At 43.5% G+C, this 12,254-nt stretch overlaps 1 long non-coding RNA gene and 1 other non-coding gene across 6 annotated transcripts in view; both read right to left on the bottom strand.

Annotated features, from left to right (window-relative positions):
* Positions 1-12,254, bottom strand: part of LOC115073117 — a 114,739-nt gene that overhangs the window by 34,853 nt on the left and 67,632 nt on the right. The window lies entirely within an intron of this gene.
* LOC115073567 lies at positions 5,870-6,030 on the bottom strand. Its single transcript, XR_003852052.1, has one exon. It is a non-coding gene; the product is annotated as a U1 spliceosomal RNA (small nuclear RNA).

Genomic DNA, 12,254 nt, shown 5'->3' with positions numbered 1-12,254 from the left:
GGCACACTGCATGGCCTGCATTAATTTCAGAGGCACTATCAATAAACAGCAATATTGCATTAAAGGTAATCTGAGCATGTCCTATAAAAGGATCATCATTTTATCACTGGCTAGCTGGTACTGTAAAAAAAAAAAAAAAAAAAATGCAACGAACCCCCCCAAAATTGAAATGTTAAACTCTTGTAGCTCTCATATTTGCACAAGTTTTAATATTTTTGATATGTTTGCAATATATTTTGAACCTATTTTGGTCTATCAACATATTGGTCCTTTCTGTTAAGACGCATGCAATTTGATCAAAATTATGCTAAAACCAGTCTTGCCTTCCCTTAACCTAGCCTTAGTCAGAGAGCATAAGATGAAGATTAAGTAAAAGTGTAAAATTCTTATGTGTTGCCTCAAGTTTGCTGCCAAGAAAATCAAACTTCAGTTTTGGAAGTCTTACAATCATGCGTCAGCTAATCGCTGGCATATTTCAGCCATAAATCTCAAGATTATTGAACTCCCTGCATAGCGGAGTAAGTTAGAAGCCAAGCATCGCAATGACATCTGGGGTAGGTGTGCATTGTGGATGGGTATTCTTCGGATGTCACCTCGGTACAGTAGGCAGGACTGGAGCCCCTCTCTGCACAGTCACTGGTTACTGTACTTGTGTCTCTTGTGTGCGATCTGAAATCTTGCAAGGTTCAAAGATCATCTGTGACAAATGCTGAACTTGGTGGCTGCACTAACTGCTGAAAACAGCTGCCAAATCAAGCAGGAAGAACTGCCACTCACTCCCCCCAATAATCCACACTTTCCCTCTCTCTTCCTGACCCCCCTCCTCCAGGGATGACGCCAATATTCATCCCCTGCCTCTCTCCCTGACCCCCAGGACTCTTTGCTCACACTGCCCCGTAAGTCACAGCTCCCTGACTTGCACACCCTCACTCTACTCCCAACAGAGTGAGTCCCGAGTCCTAGAATCACGGCTGCAGACTGAGCTGTGTGTGGTGCATCTCCTCTCCGGTTTCTCCCCACAAATGATGCAAATTCACTGAGTCTCCAAGTGAAATCTGGAGAGTTCCCAGGTGTGTCCATGAACGTCCTCCAAGCAGATGAAAATTCCTTTGCAGGGCTGACCTTCCCTGGTAGGCCATTGCCCAGCGTTTTTGTCTTCCTCTACGGTTTTTACAAGTCCCCTGCTTAATCAGCTGCTCAATCCCCCTCCAAGGTTTTATCATCCAAGCAGCTTCCAAAACTAGTGAGGCCGTTGTCCGAAACATCTGATACAGAAAGTACAGCTTTCAATTAGGTTAGGAAAGTGGAGAAAGATAGGGTTTAGAAAGTTATAAACGCCCTTTTCTGATTTTTCAATATTCTAGACCTGCCCTGTTTGTAGAAGAGAGAAGAATACCCATCCCAGTCTAAAACTGATGCAAGTCTCTACAGGGCAGAGCATTTTGGGCACCCAAATGATGTATTCTGCAGTTTTAAGTATCTCCTTAATTTAACGTGGGGAAGCATTCCAGACATCTTTTACTGGTTTCAATAGGCGACCCTCTGCATCATTTCTGTATGTTTTATAGGCATCCACCAGGGCCCAATAAACCATACATAGTACTTAAGAACCATGAACGGTACCGTTTTTTAAAATCTCCTAAGATCTTCAGAATGCCCCGGCTTTACTTATTTACAGCAGCTGCATGTGTGCCTTGTAATGCAGAAGACGGCTGGAGTAAATACATGGTGCACAGCAAGAGTTTGTTTTGCATTAAACATTTTTCCATCAACATTAGGCTGTTCCTTCTTGTAAGGTCTCACTCCACCTGAGCAAATAACAGCAGAGCTGTATATAAAGTGTCGATAGAGTAATTCCTCAGAAAAAATTCATAAATTAGATTGATTTATGGGCCTGAGAAGATTGGGTCTTAAATGTTTTCATTAGAGTTAAACAGCCCGTTACAAAAACAAAAGTAGTAAAGTTATAGCTGAAAGTTGGTAAACCTCACTGTTTATTCTACAGGCTATAGAGAAGGATTTTTGTCAGAGCCTGGAACATCTAAAACATATGAAGGTATCAGAAGTCATGTCATATCATAATCTACTGCTTGTAATCCTAAAGTATGTTAACACACTGCTCTGAAGATTAATGTCTAGGATGTATTGAGTAGATGTAAAAAATATAACGGGGAAACTATGACACCAGTGTGAAGTTAAAGGCTGGGATACTGTAAGCAGACCTCCATTCTGCAAAGTTTCTGCTCAAATATTAGGAGGGATTTTCCCTGCAACTTTTTTTTTCTCATATAGTCCCAGAAGATTTTCAAGTTCATTTCTGGCATAAGAACATAAGACTTGCCATACTGGGTCAGACCAAAGGTCCATCAAGCCCAGTGTCCTGTTTCCAGGTCACAAGTACCTGGCAGGATCCCAAGGGGTAGATAGATTCCAAGCTTCTTATCCCAAGAATAAGCAATGGATTTCTGTAACTCTCCCTTAATAATTGTTAATGGACTTTTCCTCCGGGAACTTGTCCAAACCTTTTTTTATTTTTTAAACACATAAGAAGTGGCAGCTACAATAACAGCTTTCACCACATCCTCTGGCAACAAATTCCAGTGCTTAATTATGTATTGAATAAAAAAAAATATATTTTCTCTTATTAATTTTAAATGTATTACCCGGTAACTTCATTGTGTGTCCCCTGGTCTTTGTACTTTTCAAAAGAGGGCGAAGGAGGGAAGAAGGGAGGAATATTTGACTCCACATGGGATTCTACCCGCTACCAGCTTTCACAAAATGGAGGCCATAGGCTCAGGGAAGGCAATTACTTGCAGGGTTTTACAGCCTGACTGGAAATTGCCCTGCTCAAGTGCAGTTAAGTGTGCTTTCATCCTCTGGCCTAAACGGCACACACCCATTGCATTTTCCAGCAATGGTGTGCTATTCGGCCCCTCACTCTGCCACCTGTACAAACAGGCAGGTACACAGCATGCCACTGTTTTTAGCGCACACACGTTGCACTTTCTAATTTTCCACTGGAAACATGGATAAGTTTTTTGTTTTTTTTTTTAATTATGTCTAAATTACCCGCATCGGTGGTGCTCGTGTAATTTGCAAGTAAGCCAGATTATTTGGAAACAGGCCCCTAGAAACTCACGTGTCTCTTGGTGTGCTGGAGAGAGAATTCTTTTAAGGCAGAGGTGGTCAACTCCGGTCCTCAAGAGCCACAAACGGGCCGGGTTTTCACGATATCCACAATGCATGAGATAGATTTGCATGCACGGCTTCCACTGTATGCAGATCTCTCTCATGCATATTAATTGTGGATATCCTGAAAACCAGGCCTGTTTGTGGCTCTCGAGGACCGGCGTTGGTCACCCCTGATTTATGATATGCCTTTCCAAGGTTCAAAAAACAAACAAACCCCGAGGAATGTGGATTACAATAGATAGCATAAAATCCACAACACAAGTTGACAAATAACAAAATGTCATATAACAATTTACAACTCATTACTCTTATACAATCAGAAAAGTAATTTAAATATTCATTTACAAATCCACCATTACAAAATGTATCTACGTAGTATATCTGCATCTATGCTGTAAGGATTTCTTTTCTTGTACTGTTGCAACGTGGGTTTTAAAATGAATGTTTCTTTCCACTGTTTCTGTATGTTACTTATATCTTATTGTCTGCATAGGGGTCCAAGCATCGGGGAGAGGAAAATTCACTTTGAATTTTCAATATGAGGGTGGCATTTCTTGTGCAAGATGTATGAAATCCTTTTCTTTAGGTCAGAGCTGCTTTCCTTCCATATGAGGAAGATGGAGCTGTGCCTTGCGGTTGCTTCTCTGTACCACAACTTATTCCCCTTCAGCCTGACAGAGTAGATGATTGCAGAAAAAAGACCAGTCAGTTCTTCCTGCCCATCGGGCCTCCCCTAGGGCTCGGCGCGCACAAGTGTGCACCCCCTTGCGTGCGCCGACCCAGGATTTTATAAGATGCGCGCAGTAGTGCGCACATGTTATAAAATCGGGTGTACATTTGTGCGAGCAGGATTTAAAATCGGCCCCATTCTGTTTTGTTCTCTTTTCCTTTCCAAATAATTCCTAATCTTTGCCTTTTTTAACAGTTACACACTGAACCGAATCTTTCAAGGTACTGTATTTATTTTTTATATTCCGCTTTTCACACTTTATTCAGCACTTCAAAGCGGATTACCTTCAGGTGCTGTAAGTATTTCCCTATCTTCAGAAGGTTTGTACCTGAGGCAATGACTTGCATATTGTCCGCAAGGACTCTGAGCTCCTTTTCCTGGGTAATGATTCCTAACATGGAGCTCAGCATCACATACCTATAGCTGGGATTATTTTTCCCCATGTGGATTACTTTGCACTGGTCCACATTAAATTGCACCTGCCAGTTAGAAGCCCAGTTTCCTAGCTTCACGAGGTCCTTCTGCAATTCTTCACAATCTGCTGCCGTTTTAAGGAATCAAAACAATTTTGTGTCATCCACAAATTTTATCACCCCACTTGTCATTCCTTTCTCCAGATAATGTAAGCTAAATAGCTCAGGTCCCAATACAGACCCCTGAGGCACTCCACTAATGACCTTTCTCATTTGGAAAACTGATCATTTAGCCCTTCCTTCTGTTTTCTGTATTTTACCCCACTGCCAATCCAGCTGACAAGTTTTGGAAGTTCACAGTCCTCTCCTCCAAGACATCCCAGAACGATGACCTACTATTCCAAAGTTATCATGCAAAAGTGAACTGGACCCTATTTTAATTCTGATGTGGTATTTTCACAAATGAAGGGGAGGGGCTACCATACACCTTTTATAGAAACAAGCACCTGCTATGGAAAAGACCTGCATCGATATGAAGCAAGGCTAAGACATGGAACGAACAACCTCATGTTACTAAACACATTGCTGTACTCTCTGTTCGATTAGCATTCTTTAGGCCAGTATTCTAGTCTCTGTGTGGCCATAGCACATGGTACATATCGTAGCTTAGGTTGGTTAACAATAAAGCTATCGAACATGACAGGAAAAGAGGCATTACCCAATGTGGCTGTTCTTTGCAGAGACTGGATGGAAGCCATCTTCAACTAAATGTCAGAAACAGGAAGTTCAGGATATACTTTTGAGGACTAATGGGACACTGTACCGTACTGTTCAGATCTTTCAATAAGCAACAAGCTTGCACGCAAAGCTTCATTGTTTTGACCCCCATCGGTTAACAACGGCACAGACTTCACCTTCCACCTTTACCAGGCACATTGGTGAGCAGAAGGCAACTGGAAAAAAAGAGCTAATGCTGTTATACATTTGAATCCATGAGGGATAAAGAAAACGCAATCTGTCTCTCCTTGTAGTACCCTGTCCCTTCCCATGCTCATCATGCCACTGTTGTTGATTATGCTTTGCTCCTCTCATTCAGCCTTGGGGGGTCTCCACACCACTGTGCTGCTTTTCCCCTCTCGCAGTACCTTGGGGTGTTCGTGGCACTGTTTGTGCTGCTTTGCCCTGCGCTTTGTGTGTCGGGGGTGCTGTTACCTCTGCTGTTGATGCCTGCCTGGAGTTTCATAAAACTTGGCTGGAGAACTCCAAAATTAGTCAAAAATAGGATGCATTGCTTCCTCCTTTGACTTGAATAGAAACTACTTCAACGACGTACATAACATAACGTGAGAAACAAAACAAATGAAAGAACACAGAGTGGTAAGCAAAATGAAATGAAAAATGTTTCCATGCACAGATCTGTGCTTGTCAGGCACATTCCAGGATCAGCGCGGGTAGGAGTCTGTTTTATGAAGTCCACTGCCAAAAGGAGAAATTTGCTTTTAAACTGAAGCAAAAAAAAAAAAAAAAGCAAACAGGGAAAGCGCAAACACAGTCCATCACTGCCAGTTTTGCAGTCAAGTTTCCCGCACATGGGGAAATAGCAGGATTCAGCACGCCTGAGTGCCGTGGTTGAGCCTCGTTGTGGAAGACCACCATCAGGATCATGGTCAGTCTCCCCTGCTGGTTAAGTAGGAAGAAAGATCCAAGGCCTGGTGGATTAGGTGGCAAGTGCTGGTATGCTAAAGGTCACCAGGTTAGTTCCCAGGTGCGCTGCCAGGTTTAAACTCAGATAAAGAGTCTCTTAGCTCCCAGGCCACAATTATAATCAACTAAGCCAGGGATGCTTAATGAGAGCCACAAACTGGTCAGGATCTCCACACTGACTATGCTTGAGATAGATTTGCATGCGCTGCCTCCATTGTATGTAACTCTATCGCATGCCTATTTGTTGTGGATATCCTGAAAGCCTGGCCTGATTGTGGCTCTCAGGAACCAGAGTTGGCCATTCTTTCTCTCAAAACAAAGTCCCAATGTCGCATGGCTATGGACCTCCACAACAGTAACATCTTTAATAGTATGTACAGCAATCCCTCATTATATGGCAGTTTACTGAATGTAAAAGGTGACGATCGGAGGAGTCTGAGTAGAAGAAGCAGGGATTGTTTTAGAGATCCACAACTGAATCTCTGCCCTTGGGAACACAAGACACAGGCTGGGGAGAGACCAGGACTCTGTTGGAATGCAGCTATGATTCCTTTGGGCTTGGAGGATCCTCACATCTAGGTTTTTCATGCCAGGCTGGGACACTTGCTCATTAAGAGTAGGAAGGGTTAAGCAGCCTCCTGGAGAGTAGCACCAGGGGCACTTACACAGAGGACAGTGGGAGAGTCCACCTTGTAAATAACCAATTGGAACACAGATGTGAAGAAGAATAATTATCTACGTGATTGGACATTTTATTCTGAACACCCGCACTGTCCCGCTTGTTTCTGCAGCACCAACACCATCAAAGAGTACAGTAACACATTACAGAGGAAACAATTCCCCCCCCCCCCGGGTCTGGGCCTAGAAGGTTAGCCTTACCCCCGCTATCAAAGAACCCACTCCTTGGGATCCTGAGAGTTGGGGAAGTGGCAGGAGTTAGCGCCAGAAAAAAATTATTTTATGGACCCCCAGGATATAGTAAAATACTTTAAAAAAAAGAATCAAACGTGACTGAAAAATCATGTGCTATATTAATTTATATCCTCCAGGAGGTACTCTTGTTTTTGTCAGTGTTTTAGAGGACTTAGAAATGTGCAGGTCCAAAATTTTTGTTTTGGGGAAGGGAATGTTCATGTTTCAATTCATTTAATGCTTTTTTCACATCAATTAGTTTCCTGAACTGAAAAAAACATTAAATAACCAAAAAAACCCAAAACAAAACCAAACAATATGGGCCTTTTTGAGGCCTTCCAATTCCTCTCCCGGCCTATAAAATCAAGCCTGGGGCCCAGACACAGGCCCACCTGGCTTTGCTGAGTTGGGTACAGCTGGGGCCTACCTGGCCGCTCTGACACCCCCCCCCCCCCCCACTCCTGTCCTGTAAAAAAAAAAAAAAAAAAAGAAGCCAGGGCTGGGGACCTCCCTGGCTCCCACTTATCCTATCCAGGGAGGGTCCACATAGTTTGAAGGGCAAGAGCAAAGCCCTTAGGCTCTGTACTTTAAAAACGGTGTCTGCAGCCTTCACGATGTTATCAAAGTGATGTCACTTTGATGTCCGTCTCAAGGACAATCGGTGCCATTTTGTTGTATGGCTGTACAAGAAAAGAGGTTGGTGTGAAAACTGAAGCGTGCATCTATTGTGAACGATACATATTTTGACCTGAATGGTGCCCACAGTTCAAAAAACATGTTTCGTAAATGGTCAATCGATTTTTGCACTGTTATCTTGTTGGAACTAGTTTTTCAGTTCTCGTAGGCATCTTGGTATTCAAATGGCCACAGATATTCTTCTATCAAAGGGACTGCATTTGTTCATTTGCATGACAAAGTGCAGTGCTCTTTAGATTTTAAAAGATGAAAGTCATTCATACATGGAAATCTCCTGAGGATGGGCCTGATCTCCATAGAAGCTGACATGTGCTTTCATCTGCATGTTGTATGGCCTGTAATTATGAGCGCAGAGAAGTTTTGAAAAGGAATCCTATCCATCACAGATCAAATCCGATTCCAGTCTTTTTTTGCTTTTCTTCTGGACAAGTAACATCAGAAAAATACTACTTCATGGATGCGTGGAACAGCATCACATGGTAAGTGGTGAAGACAAGAAGTAACAGATTTCAAGGGAGGCCAGAATACGCAAAGAGGATCCTTAATTCTGAACAACCGAGGGGAAAGCCAGAGATTTACTGGGCTCAATGACATTGCATCAGGAATGAAATTAGGTGGACTAGATGGGCCTTTTCTGGCATCATATTCTCTATTTCTCTGTCATCTGTGATGCTGCTTTGGTCCTGCTTTGTCATGAGTTCACCAGCAACGTCTTTGTGGCTTCTCTGTGAAAAGCTCTTTATACAAAAATACCATTAATGGCGCCCAGTTGCATCGAATGCAGTTTTACTTACTGTAGCATATTTATCAACTCTCGGCAGGACGAGGAAGCATGATTTACAGTACCCAAGGAAAGTAGAGAAACAACGCCCACTCCCCACCTGGAGAAATAAAAGAGGAGCTGTCTTTTTTTTTGGTTTGTGGCTCTTCCAGAGCTGATTTTTTTTTTTAATTTTAATCTCATCCTAGAAGAGTAAAGCAGTGTGCCTGGGCTTGTACAAACAGTGAGTTGTTCTCACTTTGCCATTTGACCTCTGCCAGATCAAACACGCCCTCTGGAATCCTGGCCTTAGTTAATCCCAAATGCCAGCCCCCATAAACCATTTCCCCCGTCTCTGTGTGGGAATATGGGAAAGTTGATCTCTTGCTAATAAATATGCTCATGGTAGCTGAGCTGCCCTAGCACCGGGCATCAAGAGGCATTCGTTACTTGGCATTTTCCCCTTGTTTTGGGGGTGGGGAGTTATCTGATGACCTCTTGGCTGTGCTAATTCTTGCTTGGATTTTCATGAAACAAATTTTTCCGTTTATGTTGTTTTCAGTACCTCTGTAAGTAATTGTCAACCACACTGACACCTCAGGCCCTTTTTAATTTGATTAGTAGAAATAGCTATAAACACAGAAGCATGATGGCAGAAAGCGACATATGGTTTATCTAGTCTGCTCATCCAAAGCAAAGCAAGCCACTTCAGATAGCAGGAAGGAGCCATTGGCTCCAATGCAAAAAAAGAACACAACCCTGAATATGATTTGCCTCTCTTCTGGCAGTATGGAGGCCCCTTGGGATCTCTACTAGTAGGTGCCCTAGCCTGACCTTTAGGAGTTGGGATATACCACTTTGCTACAGCACCCCTTAAGTAGTTGCTGGAGTAGTGGGCTCCTGCCTGTGCATTTTAGTGCAGCTTTTGAGAAGGAGAAGGCTGTTTTGTGGTTCTCCAGTTCCAGCGTGGCTGGGCCTTACATCCTTGGCTATACAGAATAAAGTAGCATGGTCTAAGTTTATACTTGAGGCAACAGAGGGTGAAGTGACAAGGGCATCAGCGGGATTTGAACCCTGGTTTTCCCTGGCTCTCAGCCTGCTCTTCTAACCACTAGGTTGCTCCTTCCCTCCATTTTTCTGCAGATTTTAATTTTTAAATCTTTTATTTTTTTTTTTTTTAATCTTGAAAAGCATGTCGCACTGTGGCCCACAGCAGGAAAGATTGACATGTCTGGAAAACAAACGCAATTGTGGCTGCCTTCATAAAGCTTACATTATACCATGCCCTCTGCTCTAATCCATCTTAAATATCCCCTAAAGACTGATACTGTCAGCATTCCCTTTAATATCAAGCAAATGCAGCATTGTAGTAATAACTGACAACTGCTAGTTAACTTGAGTTCAGACAGAGTACAATAAACCTAAACAAATGTTCCTCGGTCATTTTCCTTTTCGATTGCAGTTACGCTGGGAGTCGGTGGCTGTACCGCGCTATGCCTTGCTGTAATTCACGTTGTTGAATGAAGCAAAGCATTGCCGGTGATCACCTGAAGGAAAAGGAAGTGGCACTGTGCAGCATTTCTAGGATTATCCTCGGGCTAACGCTAGTCACACACAGAGTACGCGCACCAAGTCATGCTCAAGAAGGCGCTAGCTTCACTTCTGTGTCGAGATTTGGCGGCAAGAGAGCAGGGAGTCCCAAGTTCATTTTTGACTCCCTAAAAGTTATCTCTGTGTGGGAATTAAAGGAAGGGGAAATGAAACCCATGATGCAACAAAATGTAAGGTGTTAGGGGGAATAAAAAAAGATCTATTGAATCTCTCACAATAGCGCAATTGGGCATGGCCTCCTAGCTTCTCCTTGTTCCACCTCCTAGCTTCTCCCATGCTTTTCACACACTACATCCAGATTCTGCAGTGACTTTAAGGAGAAGGTATTGTCCAGAGCTTATAGGGTCTGATATTCAATGACTATTTGCCTGGCTATTTGCCAGTCTTAGCCAAACGAATGGCAGGATTTGAAAATTCCCACCAGCTGACCGCCTCCAAGTTATCTGGCAAAGTAGTTAGCTGGATAAAACTTAGCTGGATAACTTGGAGGGGTTCTGGGGCTGTTTTGGGCCAGAGTTAAGTTGGATAAGTTACGAGGGCTAATGCTGTAAAGCTGGATATAAGTTATCCGGCTATCTTTAAGATACTCTGGTATATTCAACGATGGATGCGTTTATCCTGTTAACTTTGCTGGCCAAACAGCAGCTGAAACTGGACCTCACAGTGGTCAGTATTTGAAATGAGAGGCTGGCATAGAGGTTCAGTGGCAGGGCTGCAGGAGGTCAGCAGGGGCTGACAGTGCTGCGAAGGTGCTGTGCCCAGTCCCTGGGAGGAGGGAGAAGTTTTTGCCGGTCTCACAATGGCGACACCTAGTGGCCATGCTAAGGTTGCATAGGTACTGGGTTTCAGAGGAAGCCATGTTCTGTGGGCCCCTAGCAGAGAGCTATCATTGTGGGCATTGAGCAGTGGGGAAGAAACCAAAATAGGCTGATGGTGCCTTAGCCCTAAGTAGATGCTGCTTCTGATGGAGCTGGAGATCCAAAGAAGCAGGAAAAACTGCCCCCCACAAGGCTAAACCTATACATCCAAGTTGGATGTATTCTAAGTATTGTATAAAACACTGCATTCAAATAAAGAATAGTTAGTTTAAAAATCTTAACCACCCCACTTCCACCTCTTCCCCCCCCCCCCCCAAAAAAATCCCTTTCCTGCCTCACTTTTTGTGCCTAAATTTATAGAAGTAAATGATAAAGGCATAATTGGCTGCAGGTTATTTTCTGCAAGTTCTTGCTATAATTCTCCGTTTTTCCATATCGTACGTTGCAAGCAATGGCCGAGTTAGCACAAGTCTGGAAGCGGCGAGCAGCAGCAGCATCACCGCTTACGCTCTTCCACCCAGTTTGCTGTTACCGCATCGATGGGCTTTTGTTGTATTGCAAAAACATTTAGCAGATCGTACCATCAGATCCTACAGCGGAAGCCTTACAGAAAGCCAAATCATCACTAAACTCCCGAGCAAGAGAGAGATTCGCGTTTCGTGCACCCTGGGATTTTAGTTTAATTAAAACATGTGAATCGGTTCCATCCCGTGCCGCCTTAACTTGGCCAACCATGTGTTTCTGAGTTCCCTTTGCTGCAAATATTTAAAGCTGGCTTTAATTAAAGTAGAACTGAAAAGTGAAATTTAATTTACTGGTTTATCACTGGCTCGCCCAATCCACCAAAGCACTTTGGGATAAAACATTTTAGCTCCACAATAAAAGAAATAAAATAGTAATTCTCCAGCACTGAAATGTAATTACAAAGTTCAAAGGCGTCAGAAGTAATTGATTTTCTCTTGGGGTATATTAAACAAAGCAAAAAGATAGAAATCACTCAGTGCTTGAAATCCTTCAGATATGTAGGTGACACATGAGGCATGTGTTGAATATGTGAGGAATCTGTGATTTCTTTTTTTAACCCACAGCTCACTTTTTTTTTTTCTCCTGTTTTCTTCCAGCTCAGTCGGAACTTGGACTGGTTTCGTGGCTTCCATGAAGATTTATTTGCGCCTGGGGACTTTTCCCTATCCCCCCTCCTCTGGCCCCACCCCCAGCTCACTTACGGGCCGATATAGTAAAAATCGTGGGAGAGCGGGCAAGCGCCCGCTCTCCCAGGACGCGCACAGGACACTCTCCTGACACATCCCTAGCGTCTCTTTTCGGACAGGAGCGGCAGCTGTCAGCGGGTTTGACAGCCGATGCTCAATTTTGCCGGCGTCAGTTCTCGAGCCCGCTGACAGCCACGGGTTCGG

Source organism: Rhinatrema bivittatum, chromosome 11, assembly GCF_901001135.1.
Source record: "Rhinatrema bivittatum chromosome 11, aRhiBiv1.1, whole genome shotgun sequence".
NCBI lineage: Eukaryota > Metazoa > Chordata > Amphibia > Gymnophiona > Rhinatrematidae > Rhinatrema > Rhinatrema bivittatum.
Note: the sequence above shows the minus strand (reverse complement) of the source record. Positions and strands in the feature narration are given on the sequence as shown.